Source organism: Haemaphysalis longicornis, unplaced genomic scaffold (genome assembly GCF_048455015.1).
Source record: "Haemaphysalis longicornis isolate Haplotype H1 unplaced genomic scaffold, Haemaphysalis longicornis Haplotype H1 scaffold_2, whole genome shotgun sequence".
Classification (NCBI taxonomy): domain Eukaryota; kingdom Metazoa; phylum Arthropoda; class Arachnida; order Ixodida; family Ixodidae; genus Haemaphysalis; species Haemaphysalis longicornis.
The window spans coordinates 114,058,026-114,074,756 of NW_027526295.1; the positions used below are offsets into that span (position 1 = coordinate 114,058,026).

The following is a 16,731-nucleotide window of genomic DNA, read 5'->3' on the forward strand; positions in this document are numbered from 1 at the left end:
GACCGTACCATATGGTGTGGTGTGGTATGCGCCCACCTCGTGTATCTTGTTCCCGATATGGATTGCCTGGATCTTGGCATAGGACAAAGCACGCCCCTCATCAGGGGTGCTCACAACCATCATGGTCTGGTGTAGGTTAGAGCTGAAGGGATCCCCCGCACCGTCTACTCTTGAAACTTTCACCGCCGCCATTATGGCCGAGGCAACAATCGCAGTCTGGGTTCTTCAGTGTTTAGGCCTCCCCGCGGCCTCACGATCACTTTGATGTTCTCTCTCGGAAGCACGTCTGGCATCCTCGCTGCCCTCGTTGTCGATGCGATCACTTTTCTGGCGAAGTGGTACCTTGTTTTAGGCCTAGACTGGCGGGTAATGGTCGAGGCGCCCTCACCGGCGGCTGGGGCTTTGATACGCCGGCCCACATGCGTCCAACCGGAACTATCATTAAAATCTTCCAAGGAAATTTTCTCTCCTGGAACCTCAATGCACATCTGTCTGCCGCTGTTGCTGGGGCCTGGGGTCGTAAACTCCTGCGAAGACGTGGTCGTCTCCATATCGGAAGCCATTATTGAGGAACTAGACCCGCGCCACGGCTCTGCTGAGAACACCTCTTTAATCTTCTCTCCTTTTCTCCTCATGATGATGATCTCTACTTTGGCAAGCGGTCTTCTTTCTTTTCGCAACATCCTCCCTCCCGCGACAGTGATGCATCTACAAAAAAAATGTCTTGAGGGAGTGAACATGCCATACTTTTTCACCACGCCGGGGTTAGGCCCAAACGGCCTAGCGGGCCGAAGCCCTCGGCCGTTGTCCTCGGCAGGTCGGGTAGGCTTAGCGGCAGGTCGCCACCACCACGAATACGAAGTCCGCGTAAATCACTAAAAATTGTACCGTTTGCTCGAAACTGGTATCGGTCGCCGCCCCGTACCTTCACCCGCACATCGGTACCACTTATAGCGCGGTAACTGCTAATTAACACTGCGAAAATTGACAGAAAAGGCGGAGACAGAACAGACTCCAGATTGCCGTGGTTAGAGTTCAAAACATGGGTTTTGGGGAGCGGGGGAGGCCAATCTACTGGATTAGCTAGGATCATGGCAAGTTAGTAGAATAAAACTTACATGTCGGTTGCTGATAACCGAAGCCCTGATTCAAAGGGAGGGCCGCTATTCATTATCATCATTTGCAGGTGGTCTGAGTTTGGACTTTAAATCGCAGGCAGCTCATAGTTTGAATTTTAATACTTGGGCGTCAAAAATGTGCTTTGTTTGACGCTCGGGCGCCAAAAATCAAAATCCATTTTCTTTAGTAGTACTTTCGAAGTACTTTGTTCAGTCTTTCAGGTGGTTTGCACTTTATATCTTGCTCCGTGGTTTGCACTTTTATCGTGGACGCCTTGGCTTTAAATGAAGCGGCTTCGTCATTGGCACTTCGATATTTGATTTTCGTACGGGAAAAGCTTTGCACTTCAAGCATCGTCACCATTAATTTCAGCTGGTGTGGCTTTTATTGTCGCTTATCTGTTATACTTTGACGCAACCAGTGGCTGTGTCTGCCATTGAGATCTGTATTTTTTGCGGATTTTATTACCAGAGTTGAGGACATTGCAAACTTGAAAAACGATTGCTTTGTAATACAAGTATGCCAGGTAATATTGCTAAGATATGCAGGATAGGCTCAGTTCAAAAACACGTCCTTCGCCATTACAGTACAGAAATATCTTCCCTGTCAACAGGTCAGAGGGTAGTTCAGAAGCCTTTATTGAGCAGTGGTACGAGCTTCTGCTTCAACAGGAATAGAAGCTAAAAAAGAAGGCAGCCCTTGGGGATACAGATGCGTCCTAAAGCAGCAGAAAATTAAGATATTTCTGCCATGCGTACACGGTACAAGTAGAGTATCATTAAAAAAGGGCCAGACTTTTTATGTCGGAAAGACCATTTACCGCTGATGGGTTACAACAGCACAGGCTATTCATCAGTGTAAAAAATAGTTTATTGTCGAACTGCTGTTCCAACTGCCAACCCACTTCAGTTTCCATTACCTGTCTGCCCAGACTTATTATTTTTTGGTGAAATATGCCAACGTGTTTTTACCCAGCCTTGTGGTAAGCCCCAAATGTATACGGAAGATAAAGGCAGCGTTTCCTTTTGGAAAGTCGTCCTGTAAAAAAAGATGGAGAGGTGCCTGAGTTAATAAGGTAAAGTTTATTACTGAAAAAAATAAAATTCGAATAATATATCGCCGAAAAAATGCATTTTGTCACATGAAAAGGACGGTCACTCTGTCGAGCAGAAGGAAAAGCAATTTCTTAAATTAGTACCCAGAAGGAAAGTTTTTCTTTGAAAGTATTTGAACGTCTATCCTTCTTCTTGCGGTAGCTATTTGTGCATCTTGCGTGTACAGCCTATTAAACGGCTGTTTGCATGCACTTTAGTTTCAATGAATTATATTTTCCGGTGAAAAAGGGGGAGGGGGGACTCGTGAGTGTGCTAGTACACCTGGAAGTATTCGAACGAATCTTATAAAGATTGTTGTAAGCATTTCAGTCTAAGAAAGCCTAATCCAAAAGTCTAAACCCCCCCTGTTTTGTCTTTTCCTTATTAATACTCGTTTCTCACGACATTTTACCGTGCAATTCGTAAGGCAGCTATAATTAACCCTCCCTCTCTCGGTGCCTTATCCCTGATTAAGCCGCATTAAAAACTGGCCGCTTGTCTGCTGGCTTGGCTGAAAATGTCGTCCGAAGAGGATATTCTTCTGCAGCCTCTCCCACACAACTTTCTCTCTTTCTTCCCCACCCACCTGTGACGCTATATTCTCGTGTTTCATCCCCTGCGATGAATACAATAGATCGTTGCTGAATTCAATGCAATTCTTCCACGTTCGCAGTGCTCTAGCGCCGACTGGTCGAAACGTTTGTTACTTTGGCTTGGCGCTCCAGTGACGTGATCCAGGTTTTACCGTGAGCCAGCTTGGCGCTCCAGCTTGACGCTTCAGTCGCGAGATGCAGGATTTACAGCGAAGCCTCCACATTCTTTGTTTTTAAAATATTGTTTTAACGCGTCATTTACGTTTGAAAAATTCATGTCGGCGTCAATTTTTTTTTACGGGCACAGCCAGTGGCAGTTATGTAAAAATGTTTTTCTTTAAATAGGCTCAATGTTTTCCATTTGCTGAACAATGAATGATGACAAAAGGGAGCATGCTACAAGGCTGAGTAGCGTTGAATTATTTGCCTGTACACGCGCCTCGTTTAATGAGGGCATGTAGACAATCCGACCGAAATTGGCGAGTTCGCATGAACCAAGAGAGGCTATAGTATAAAAAATTCAGGGAAGCATGCATTCACACGCAATACTTTAATGGCGAAGGTAGTGTATTGGACTATTGCCAGGCACATAGTTGTCGTTCAGTATCCTTGTTTATTTGCATAGTTGCGGTGCGAGTAATCATCGATGCATCGAAAAGGTCGGCGTCAACTTCGGGGCGAGTGGTTGACGCCAAGTGATCCTCAGAATTGGGACTTGTATGGGCTCTTAGTCATGGACTCGAAGCAGTGGTGGTTGGATCTGCTAGTCGTCTCCGAAGGTATAAACAATTGTAACCACCTCACAAATTATCCATAAATGGCTCCTAGAGAATGAGGCAGCCGTGGTGACCTCTCCCAAGCAAGGTGTCTTTTCATCATTAGCATTAGCGCTGGAGGAGGAAGAATAAACTATTTCAGAGGCGTCCATTTTGAACTCCACAATAGACGGAGGTTCTTCTTCCTTCACGGTCCTGCTGAGTGCGCTATCTTATGGCCGCCATGCAAATACTGTAAATACATCGTTCATCATTCTTCGCCATGGTTCGTGTGATCTGCCATGCCGCCACGGCACATTTTGGTGGAGTGTGCGGGTTCACCGCATCCTGGCCCCAGCTTCGCCCCTTCTCGGCCTTACCGCAATCGTCGACGGTACGTTGGTCATGTCGGACAGCCCCAGCCCCACTGCGACCAGCATTAGAACGACCACGTCACTCGCCCCGTGTCCCCAGCGCGTGACCAGACCATGAAAACGAGCCACGACGAGTTGAGACCAGACTAGCCGAGCAGATTACGCCGTGTCCCCATTTCTTTCGTCCGATGTGGTTCCGAGTACACATGCCGCTTCGTCGCTGCCTTCCGGACATCGCTATAGCTGCGTGAGGCATCATCCATGAAATCATCGTCCAGCGTGGCGGCAAGTACCTCGGTGCTCATTGGATCGCATCGCTAGTCTTCATTTCATCCGTCACGTCACCGCGGCCCCGACCGGGACGGTCGCCCTTGACTGGGGGAGATGTCACTGGACACATAGGAGGGCAATGTCCCATGCTGCCTGTGTTCAGGCAGAAGACGACGAAGAAGTGGCGGGGTCCTGGAGCGCGCTATATTGTGGCCGCCATATAAATACTGCAAATACAACGTTCATCATTCTTCACCGTGGTTCGTGTCATCTGTCGTGCCGCCACTTTACAATATGCTGCTCTCGCCGCCTGGCCTCTGGCGACCAACCGTAGCTGATGCTCTAGGGTGGGGCTGGTAAGCAAGATCCTCCAGCTCTCGTTAATATGTAGGTGTGGTTGGAGGGGCGACGCTCAAGTAATCGGAGTGGGTGCTTCGTGCTAAACCTACACTGCCCTCTCATGTGGTGGAGAGTACCTAATTCTTACAGATTGGGCAAGCTTCTTTCAAAATGGTGTGGGAACAAGCGGTTGAGTACAGGGGGGTGAGCTGAGGAGTCCGTCTCGATTTTTCTGTATGTAGCTTGCTGTTCCTTCGGGAGTTCTGCGTGTGGAGCAGAGAGTTTCCGCCTGTCATGCCTGTAATTAGTGGATATGCCCCTGTAGGTGATCAAGGGTTGGTTTATCTCCTCTACTGCGGACGTGGTCAGGTAAGTCAATGCTCGGTCCGGCTGATGGGCAAACTCGTTACCCTCCACCGCAGAATGTGCCGGTAGCCACACGACGAGTGTTTTCTTCGGAGGTTTTTTTTTTTCTCTTTCAGCACACGGGCCAACCGGGACATCCAGCCATACAGGAATCTTCTGCAGGCTTGCTGAAAATCCGTGGTAACTTTGGTCTCGTCCGGTACGGCTAAAGCCGGAGCAATCACCCGTTCCTCGGCCGCTTCAATGTTTTTAAGCACAGCTGATGCACACGTCAGCAGCTCTTGCACGATCATCATTGTTGCTGTTGACCGGGTCGTACCGTCATTCATGGAGGCGACCGTGAAGAGAGCCCCTTCCTCTTTTGCGAGAAGTCTGTTGCGTGCACGAGCTTTTGCCTCACGCCTGCCAACGTGATACGCTGAAATCATGTTCTTGAAGATCGGTTTGGCTTTGATGGCTTCCAGCCGTTCATCTGGCAACTGGTTTCTGTCGTCAGATGTCGTCGCCCTTCAGCCGATTTCCTGCAAGATGCGTCTACCCGCTTTTGTATTGCTCAGCCTATGCTTCCGATTGACGAGACGGTCCTCAATGGGTTCGTCGACCCCATTAGGCAAACCAATTTCCAAGAGTTTGCATGTAGACTCGCTCATATAAACTCCAATATCGTGCTTGGCGGCTTTGGGGATGATGACATCCAGCAGCTGTTCGTACCCTTTGTTCAGGAAGAGACAGGGTGCCAGAAAAGTGATTCTGTTCACGCCACAGGCTTTGACGAGCCTGTGTCCCTGTCCTTGAGGCCTTGAATTTTTGACGCCACCCATCGGAGCATATGAAGGATTTGTTCAGGCGTACGCTTTGCTTTTCTAACGGATATAGATGCACTGTTGTTGGCCTGCACGACTAATCCGAGAATTTTTGCGATAAGGCAGGAAAGATGTCTTCGCCCCGTAAGCTAACATTTATGTCTTTTTGTTTCTTAGGCACATTTGTCCGAAGTTCACAAGTGCTGATTTAGGAGGGGGGCATCTAAGGCCACACACTCTGCAGTATTTGTCCACTACATTTCCGGGAGCCTGCAGCGTGTGCTGGACCCATCCTGAAGAGCGTGATTTCGTCGTTCAGAGCGAGATGTCGTCGGTATATAGTGCGTGACCGAAGGTTTCGATTGCTCCGACCGCCTTTGGGAGGCCCAGGAGAGCCATGTAAACAAACGGGGTGACAAGGCAGACCCCTGGTGTTCCCCTGGCTTACGAGATTCAAGGGAGTAGATACCTCTTCCCCCACTTTGATTTAGCCCTGTCAGCTTGTCAAAAAGTCCTGTATATAATTTTGGAACCGTTTTTCATATCCGGTGTCCTGGAGGCTGGATAGGACGCTGGCGTTAGAGACGTTATCAAATGTGTTCTTGAGGTGAAGCGCCGAAATAGCTATGGGTAATGGCTGGTCACCTGCTTCATGATCTCTTTTTTGACTTGTAGCAAGACGTCCTGTGCTCTGAGGGGCTTAAAAATCCAAAAATGGTATCGGGCATCTCATTGGTGTTGTCCATATGCTTTTGTAGGCTGTTTACCACCATACTATCTATCACTTTACCCACACAAGACTTGAGAAAAATGGGCCATAGATTGTCGATGTGAGGAAACATTCCGAACTTCGTTATGAATGTAATCTCCGCCTGCTGCCATCGCCTCGGTAGGTTGTCGCTCACCCATGCCACGTTCATGTGCCATAAGAGATCCTCCCTACCTCTATCACTGCAGTTTTTGAGCAATCTATACCTAATCGTACGTGGCCACCGGGCACAATTCTGGTGGTTATCGGCAACTGACACCTTTAGCTCAAAGTGAGTGAGGATTTTGTCCAGCATCTCGATAGGTGCTCCCCGATAAGGTCCTGGCCGCTCTACAGTCCTGTCCGTCTTGAGGTATTTGTCTATAACATAGCTGAAGAGCCTAGAATTACTTCTAGGCTCTTAGAAACTAGAAGTCTCTTTTCTAGACTAGAAGCATTTCTAGTCTAAGAGACTAGAAATGCTTCTAGAGCCGCTAGTATTATGCCGCGCGACAAATCTGTTCGCCCGTTTATTTTGAACCTGCTGGAAAACTTTCCTTGCACATGCCGTGTCTTAGGGGCCAGCGAGGGAGGCTACGTACCGGAATTTAGTGATATGCTGCATCCCCCGTCTTTTGTTTTCTTCCAATGGTTTTTATTCTGGTAAAATAATATTTCGCGCAGAAATGTTTCGGTATACTTAGGTTCTGTTTGCTGCAACTGCATTTTCGTGGGGAAATAGATATTTTTATAAATCAACCCGTACTTTGAATCCTGCGCCCACTTGTATTTTTCTGTACATTTTTAAGCTAACTAACCAGCTAACTGTCCAGGTTTATTTAGGCGTAAAATATGACTATGAAGTTGTATAAAAGCAGGCAGTTTCTATATTCACAGCACCGCACAATACCCCGAAAATACATCCGGTTACGCGGCTGTCATGCCTTATTCATTTATACAACTGCAAGAAGTTTCGCATAGCGTTACTTCACTTTACACCTGCCGTGGATGTGTCATGCAGATCCACTTCCCTTATGAGTAACCGTTCATGCCATAGCAACAGTTTTCAATGGCGTGTGGTCTAACCTAAAACATTCTCACCACACATGTCGCGTTCGGCCTTTTGTCCACTTACGCGTTCCGACAGCGTTCATTCTTTGCTTCCCATGCATACGCGCGGTCACCTCCTCTTCTAATCGTTCCGTTCTCCTGATCACTAAGGTTTTTTTCCCTGTCACAGATTATTAACGCGAGGTGTGCACTCCTATGAGTGTCGGGTTCGGGCATTTCCAGAACTGGTACAAAAAAATCCCGGCATGCCAGAGCAACACTGAATGCTTTCGGTAGTCTAAAATGCTGGCGCTGTGCAAGTAAGCAAGATTATCCAATGTCCAGCATGCTGAGCGCAGAATAGTCGGTGCGTTGCTCAGGGCATATGCACACGCGTTATTGTGCGAGAAATAACAAGGATATAACGCCTACGTGTCACCACGTTGTTCCGTTAGATACAGTGAGCCCTGGCTTCCCGACTTACGGGTTTTACATGCACAAGGAACGATGACGTGAAATGTTAAAGCCATTCACGAGAAAAGTCACATCAACCAAATGTGAATAAACATAATGCCAGTGCACCCGCATACTGCTGAACGGTGCTTTCTGCTCTGAGTGAAGCGGAGACGTTTCTTTAAGTTGGCTTTTCTACTAAGCACACCTCCAGCGTACTGGGACAGAGGAAGCTGTATATTTGACGAGGAGTCAAAATAAATCTTGGTTGAACAATGATGATGATCGGGCGGCATTTAAAGCGCAAAGCTCTCGGGAAAATTGCAATTTTTTGTGTCCGCAGTTAAAAGTACCAAGAAATTGCCGGGCGCGCGTACGTGAGAGTGGACCGCGAGGCGACCGCCAAGCAATTAGCAAGACCACCAAGAGTGCCCGTCCGGGCGCGCACTCGAGCTCGTGCCTCGCGTGGACCGCCCAGCATTTAAACCCCTGGCACTCCTTTTTCACGCCAAACATGCCTACTTAAAGAGATCGGCCGAGATAGCCCCCCCCCCCCCCCCAACCGCCACGCCAAAAAAAGAAACTCTCCGGCGTAATCTTGAGAACACTTCACTTCCGCTATCACACTGCTCACGTCACTCGCTAGTTACGGCTCCTTCGAACGTTTTTCACTCGAAACATACCCATTTAGAGACATTGAGCAAGGTTGCCTCCCTCCACATCTCAGAAAAAAAAATCTCCACCCTAATCGTGCCAACAATTTCGCTATCGCAATCACAGCGCTCGCGTTATTCGATGGTTCCTCTCACGGTATAGGGACCGGGCAGCTGGACGGGTGGCGCCACCACTCGGCGCTCCCCTCGTCAGTGGAATGAGCCGGTGCATTGGACTACACAGCCTCCCGTTGTTTTTGTCGTGTTTGCTTCGGTGCTTCGTATGTTTTGGAGGCGTTGTGAGCAGACATGTGAGCTGAAACGAAGTCTAAAAATATGTGTTGGGTTCTTAGATGCAGTAATGACTACGTAAACTTGTCGGACGCGTCTAAAGTTGGGTATCGGCTGCAATGGCATGAGCGCTTTTTACAGCGATCTGCGCTTGGCTACACCCGTTCTGAGTACGAATAAAACTACTATTATTAGTATTATTGTCTTCTTAAATACACTCACGGCTACGCAAACTTATTGGATGCTTGTAAGTTTGGGGAAGGGCTACATTGACACGAGCGCTTTTTGCAGCGCTCTGCGCCTGGCTGCGCGCGATCTTAGTAGGAATAAAACTATTAGCAATATTAGAATTCTTTCCTACCACTTTAAATTATCTTCACTGGTTTCAATGACTACGGTTTCCACGCGCTGGGATACCTCGATACGTGTGCTTTAAATAGAAAGGCACCTGCATACGAGATGGATTACCGTGTAGCCGTAGAAATGTTGCGGTAGTTTACACTTTCTGTAACCGTGATCTTTGTACCTTCGGTTTTGGTGAGCGACACTGTGACAGCATGGGAGCCTGAAAGCCGAAGTGGAAATCCCACGTTTGTGGTGGTCATTTTATCAAGAGCCAAAGTTATTCACCAACTCAACAGCCCAAGCTACAAACCATCCCTCCCCCCTTCCCGTTTTAACCCCTGCGTAGAATAAAGGCTGGCACCGATAGTTAAAAAATGTGGCAGTGTTAACGTCAGCCGGTGTTTTTTAATGCTTAAGTATTCTTTACAGAGTACCTATAAAAATCGTGTAATGTCTGGTGAAGACACCAAAAACGCGTGATTAGTTGCCTCAAATATAGGTGCATGAGCCCGAGTCCTCCGCCACAGACACATTTCCGACACGCTGGAAAAAGTTTAGATTTGGAGAGGGGGCATGGAAGTTCAAAATTAAACAGCAAAATCATCGAGCCCTTGGTCTAATGATTATGGTAATTGAGCACAAAGCTTTCTTCGTGCGAAATCGAATGGGAAATGGTCAAAGTCAAAGACGCTGCGATCAAAAGACCAAACTGCGTGCTGGTCAAATTCGACGCTTAACTAGTCAAAGTTTAAACCCAGAAGGCAACCAAGGAAACCCATACGATAGAGCTTTGCGATAAACCATCATCGTCGTTAGACGGAGGTGTGCATGATTTTTCAAGCGTAGGTAGCAGCTTGTAAATCGACCGCAGCATTCAGTTGTGAAGCTGAGTACAGGTATCGGGCACCTTCCTGTCTTGCGTCTTCAGCCACGCAGGAATTGGTTTTTGAAAAACCATTTACCAACTAGCCAGAATCATTGCAATTCTTGTAAAGCAATGCTTCTCCACGACAAGCAATAAAATTCTACTATCATGCGGTATTTATTCTATCAATGACTCCCGATGACTGTAGTAAGAGCATTTATGTGAAATTAAACACGTTTCAGCCGTAGGTAATGAAGATACGGAAGCGTCGTCCATCACAATTTCTGTTTTGAGGTAAATCTTCGAAGATACCCTCCAACTTTGCCTTTCGCTTGTGCACGACGTCGGCGCCGTTTCGTCATCAACTGCCAAAGGCCAGCGCCGCAGCATTCCTAGATCGGTTGCACACACCGGCTTTGTGGGAGCATTTAGCGGCAATATACTCCTCGATACGCGAAACTGCATGCAGGCATGAAAAAATTGCATGAAGGAAAAGACTTTCACTTTCAGCTTTACTTCCAGCTTGGCGCAGTGAGCGTCGTCTGCTATTTGTAAATACTGAGTGTGGGCGCAAATAACACACATCGCATGCCTCGTAAACATCACATCCACACTCAAGATTTACCGATCTGAAAAATGCACGTGGGGTTACGTTCGCTTTGCAAGCCGCACCGCAAAAAAACGAAAGAAAGCCATGCACAACTACGCTGCGCTGACAACCACCAGCATTCCACTGACGAGCGGTTCGCCACGGGCGGCGCTGTTCGCTGAAACGACGGGGGCGCCATACAACGGCCGCCCGGTCCCTATAGGGCGGTGCGCTCGTCATTCGCACGCGTCCTAGATGTGCGTCGGCTCAGGCGCAGGGATGGGTCGGCCTCGGGTCGTCAGAACGCCCAATGAGAAGGCCGCTCGCCTCGAGGCCCTTAAATCAGAAGCAAGTCCAGAGTGTCGACACAAGCCACGTTGCCGGAGATATTGCTGTCAAAAGGCGTGGGCGGGAACAAAGCACCGAGTATGTTCAGTGCAACCGGGAGAAAGTGCGTGACCGGTACCGAATCATGGACTTAAACTTTCGTGATGCATGGTTGTGAAGGTTGCATACGGCTTCGCTACTTTGAAGCCTTACGCGTTACTGTAAGCTTCCATCATTTTGATTCCAGTGATTACCATTAACCTAACCATCCGTTTTTAATAGTTGATTACCTTTCATAATTAGGTGTGAACAACGCAGAAGGCTTTTATGATGCAACAACTGCGAACTTTTTGTCTTGAAACTAGTACTGCAAATAAATATATACTTAAAAAAACTAAAACAAATATCCCAAAAAAGGGTACACAAAATCTTATTATGCTATGAACAGAGCAGGAGCTTTTGTGGTCATCACAGAAAAAGATCCCCTAAACGCTCTTATGCATCATATTGCAACCCTGTCATAATGAATGCAATAAAAAGCTGTCAAGGCCTTTTTATCAAATTCATAAAACAGGTTCTAGCGGTTCTTTCTGGGAAGACCCAATGAATAGTTTTTGGGCCTACTTGTTGTTAATACTATCCAAATAACAGACTGAAGAAACATTCAAGTGTCGCGGATTCGTGAATCACCTATTCATTCGTTGTGTCGTAACGCTATAGAAAAATATTTACCCACTTACCAGCGCACCTAAACAGACACTCTTGACAGGATGAGAAGTTGTTCCTGTTTCCTCCACAACCTCTATAAACAAATTGCATACAGACTCCTAAGTATGGGATGAATCCCCATCGTGGTATAGAAGCTCTGCATAGTCCAGGTACACGTGGCTTTCGGCAGAATTGAGGGGTTTTAAATTTGTCTAAAAAGAAAAAATAACCGCTTTTCTGGCATTGAACGGTTATTTATATTGCAGCAAATGTTGTAGACACAGTTGTACAAATTGCAATATGTTTGTATTGGCAGCTACTACACTGAGATTCTACTAGAAGCTACGGTTTATTCTCTACAGTCAGCATGAAACATACAAACGACGAAAACGACAATTTTTTTCAGTGGAATTTTACTACTTTAATATTCAAATGGAATGGTAAAGTGTTTGGAGTGAGGAAGAAGAACATAAAGTTACCGCTCATGTGGTCCTGTTGCTCATTAAGTACCTGGCACACAGGTGCGGGCAGAAGCTTTCCGCTGCTCCGAAAGTACTGGTGGTGCCTGTGTTTTAATTTCTTACAAGCTCGCACCGTAGCCGCGAAGGCTAACCTAACGTGCTGGTTACAGTTTCTTCCCCGTTACGTTACTTTTTGAATTCATTTGCACAAAATACGAGTTTCGCCGGCTGCTTTACAAGACGACTGGCTGACCGGGACACGGCTGCGTGTTTTTTTTTTGTAGAGGACTGCTGGTACGCAGGTCGGGTCCCATCTTCATATGGAGGCCTCTCATCACAATGAATCTTTTATCTCCACTCATTTCTCGTCCTAGTAACCGGCACCAGGGCGTTCTAGTCACTCGTAGGAGCACCCTGTTCGCATCCCTGAGTTTTCTCGCGCGCCTATCCTGAGCTAGGGGCAACTGCTATGGATGTCTATTTTGAATGGTCTGCTTGTGTGTCGGCGCTTTGCCCCTGTTTCTTCGCTTCACGTCATTCTCCCGGTGAAGATGTGAAACAGAAGTCGGCACGTTTGTGTATATGTGTGCTTGCTTGACTGTCTTAAAGTTGTAGTTTTAATTACGTGTTGGTAACTAGCTGCTGAAAGAAAAGGGGATTGCAGAGATAATAGTGCGGCTAATGTGGCTGTACGGCAAGCTTCGCAGACAGTGACGTTTTGTATTACTGCAAAAATCACGCTACAGGCAAGAGGAATAAATTGGTCTACATGGTAAGGAAAGATTCAAACTTCACTAGTCCGCCGCCCTGCAGTGTGATAATACCCCATCTTGCAGTTACTCACGACATTCGTTTTATCACTCAAGGGGTCGTTTATTCATTTTCTATTTTATAACTTGGCCACATGCTCCTATCGATATGAAAGATATGAAAGTGATATGAAAGATTGCCAAGTACACCTGCTTCTTTTTTGTGTCTGTCTGGAAAAGCGATGTTTCTCCAAAATGAATTGCAATTTCTGTATCCCATATTTAATTTGCTGCTATCTACAATTAATATTGCCGAAGTAAGTGATATTACAGCACGAATACCTGCAACAACGGTAACAAAACTAATTCTACTGCTTTGCATCCGGATCTAACGCCTAGAAGTGCGAACATTTGATAGCTTTATTCACCATCGATCGTACCATGGGGTTAGTCTCGCTAGAGAAATTACTTTTCGGATACGCATAGGCAGATCATAGCTGACACGAAGACACATCCAAACCATAGGCCTCACAAGCGTGTACAATGTAGTACGAGAAAAACCTTGCGCATCAGTGTCCGGCCTCCAGTTCGCTCCAGTTTAAGCATTTCTTGTTATTTATAATTTGTGTTAATCGGCCCAGATAGTTTGCTGCTGAATACAGTTTCAGAATCGGAATACACAAAAAGGCATGTCGGGCTTAAAGATAAAAAAATGCGGGGTTTTATGCGCAATTTGACCGAAAATTGGGTAGTCAGAACTATTGTATTGTCTCCTGGTGAACTGAATTGTTACTGCTCCTCAAGGTTTGTGTCGGTTTCAGGGAAATAAAGTCGCCCTACTGATGTTCTAGTTCCTTATTATAATTCGCTTCCATCAACAATGAAAACTGCCGGCGAAGGAAAGAACACCTCCGTTTTTCAGTGGCCATACTCCTTTTAAATAGTAGAAGTGTCCACGGTTTCAGTACCGCCATAGAGCATTACCAGGAAAAAATACGGAAGAAAAAACATCCATCGCACATGGACGTACGCCCCGTGAGGAACACCCGGCGTCGGCCAGTTCGACCTTAACGAACACTCTGCCCAGCCTTCGTGGTGTGATCTCTCCCTGCTCTTCTACTCGCCCGTTCACGTGCGTTCACGCCTGAAATGTGGAGCACAGACGTCGAGTTCGTTCTACAGCCGCTGTGTTCGCGAAGCCGGTTGCCGCGGGCACTAGCTGGTGCTGACGCGGTCCACTTTGTCGAAGGTGTGAAGGGCTGCGGACAAAGCAATGTGGGCGGGCCAGTCATAGATAACTAATCCGCAAGTTCAAAAAATTATCTGGTGTGCAACAGCCTGGTCTCTGACGTAAGGACAAGTGCCGACAGCTCTGCTCTTTCTCCAGCATAGCAACAATAGTGCACACTGCACCAATTTTTTTAGACTGTTTCAATGTCTTTTCGCTCAGCCCTCACAACTATTTCTCAATGGGATCGGTAAAATAAAAATGCTCTCGCTTTTCATCGTCCTAATTATGCTTTCTTATGCGGGCAACTAGTATATAGTAATTGAATGAAAAATGGCAGAAATAATTTTTCGGTACTACAGATAGCTTTTTTCTGCAAACAGAAAATGTTTTTAAGCGTACGTGCAAAACGTACATAAAAATTAACTTACGATTTCGACAAGAAACGAAGAGAGGCAAGCAAAGATGGAGCAACAAAAGATACGTTGCCTTCATCGTTGTTTCTTATCCAAGTTTCTTTGCTCACTAAATGCAGCTGAGTCTGAAAATAGCTGCTTTTATATAGGTGGCGAGAGCACGTAGAGTGCGTTCCTATTTTATTTTTGAATGGCTACTCCTGTTCAAAAGTAATCTTTTGTTGTTACGTCTACAAAAGCATGTTTATTGTTTTATTGGTTTTCAGTGAGGCCGCATTGTGTTTCCCAGTGCTCTGTTCACCTTCAGTGATAAGTGGGGGCTTGTCTATTTGTTAGCTCGAGCAGAAAGCCAGGTTAAAACCATGTAGTTGAAGGAACAGAGACTGTAAATATGCTTTCATATTGCTTAGGATACGATGAATACAGTACATTGAATTATGTCGGAGTAACGCTTTGTACTTGACTGATATTTCCTTTAATACGTTTCTTGTTTCGGTATTTCAATTTATGTTATGAAAGAAATTATCAATGATATTGGTACGAAATGACGATGAAGTGGGCAGTGGCGCACAGCTGTGACGGCGACAAAGCTCTGTGAGGCGCGAGCCTGCCCGGACTCTCTGATGGCCGTCATGTACACAGTGTAAGTATATCACTCTTCATATACCATGTCTCGTCTCATATCTGGATTGTAACATATCTGTAACATTTTGGTTAGGTGCGCAGCCATATGTAATTTGACGCATCCGTCATTTCACGTAGGATGCAGTGGTAGGCGAAGAAATCCTTCAGGCCTGCCACGATGAACCATCTTCTTGTAATCTTGGCTTTTGCAGTATCCTGGCACGCATGTGAGAGACGGCTGTGAGAGACGGAGAACGCTGTGTACAAGGCCAGCAGTTGTTTTAGAACCGGTTGATCCCCCGATAATACCATTTCAACCGATCGATATGGATTTGCTGCGCCCTTTTTCTCTGCCATCAAGTGGCAACAGATAGATTGTGGTCACGGATTGCTTGACGCGCTACTGTGAAACAAAGGCGCTACCACGGACCACAGCCGCCGAAATTAGTTTTTTATTAAAAACATTGTACTTCTCTATGGGGCGCCGGCGATACTCATCACTGAAAGAGAAGCGGCGTCCACAGCCCAACTTATTTTAGAGAAAAGTTTGACATCCGCCTAAATTCAGCCATGCTGCTAGAAAGGAAAGCTATCTCGGAAAATTCGCAGTTGAAGAAAAATTCGTCCTGGTCCAGGATTCGAACCCGGGACCACTGCTTAACCGCAGCAGTAGCTCTACCAACTGAGCTAACCAGGAGGCTAGTCGTTAGCAGCGCGAAAGCGAATTGATCAACAACTCGTAGTGAAGGACAGGAGTTAATCGACCAGATTTTGGGGAAATCCTTAAGGTGGAGTAAGTTTTTGTAAAGGAAAGTTTGAAATCCACCTGTTGTTGATCAATTCGCTTTCGCGCTGCTAACGACTAGCCTCCTGGTTAGCTGAGTTGGTAGAGCGACTGCTCCGGTTAAGCAGTGGTCCCGGGTTCGAATCCTGAACCAGGACGAATTTTTCTTCACTTGCGAACTTTCCTAGAAAGCTATATAGCTTTCCTTTGTAGCAGTATGGCTGCATTTAGGTGGATGTCAAACTTTCCTTTACAGAAACTTACTCCACATTGGGGATTTCCCCAAAATCTGGTCGATTAACTCCTGTCCTTCACTTTGAGTTGTTGATCAATTCGCTTTCGCGCTGCTAACGACTAGCCTCCTGGTTAGCTCAGTTGGTAGAGCGACTGCTCCCGTTAAGCAGTGGTCCCGGGTTCGAATCCTGGACCAGGACGAATTTTTCTTCAACTGCGAAGTTTCCGAGAAAGCTGTATAGCTTTCCTTTGTAGCAGTATGGCTGCATTTAGGAGGATGTCAAACTTTACTTTACAGAAACTTACTCCACCTTGGGGATTTCACCAAAATCTGGTCGATTAGCCCAACTTATTCAAGAAATCCTTAAGGTGAGCTGCCCGATTCACCGGAAAACGACCGCCTACAACCCGCAGGCGAGCGGCCTTACGGAGCTGCTGAACAAGACTATTGCCGACACGCTCTCCATGTACGTCGGTCGACGTATACCACCTT

General features: G+C 46.6%; 1 long non-coding RNA gene and 1 other non-coding gene across 2 annotated transcripts; one reads left to right on the top strand and one right to left on the bottom strand.

Annotated features, from left to right (window-relative positions):
• Positions 1-1,971: 1,971 nt before the first annotated feature.
• On the bottom strand, positions 1,972-15,314 carry LOC144167306 (uncharacterized). The gene is made up of 2 exons (XR_013321942.1): positions 14,612-15,314; positions 1,972-2,157 (listed from the first exon to the last, which is right to left on the bottom strand). It is a non-coding gene; the product is annotated as an uncharacterized LOC144167306 (long non-coding RNA).
• Positions 15,315-16,364: 1,050 nt separating this feature from the next.
• On the top strand, positions 16,365-16,438 carry Trnat-cgu (transfer RNA threonine (anticodon CGU)). The gene has a single exon. It is a non-coding gene; the product is annotated as a tRNA-Thr (tRNA).
• The last annotated feature ends 293 nt before the right edge of the window (positions 16,439-16,731 follow it).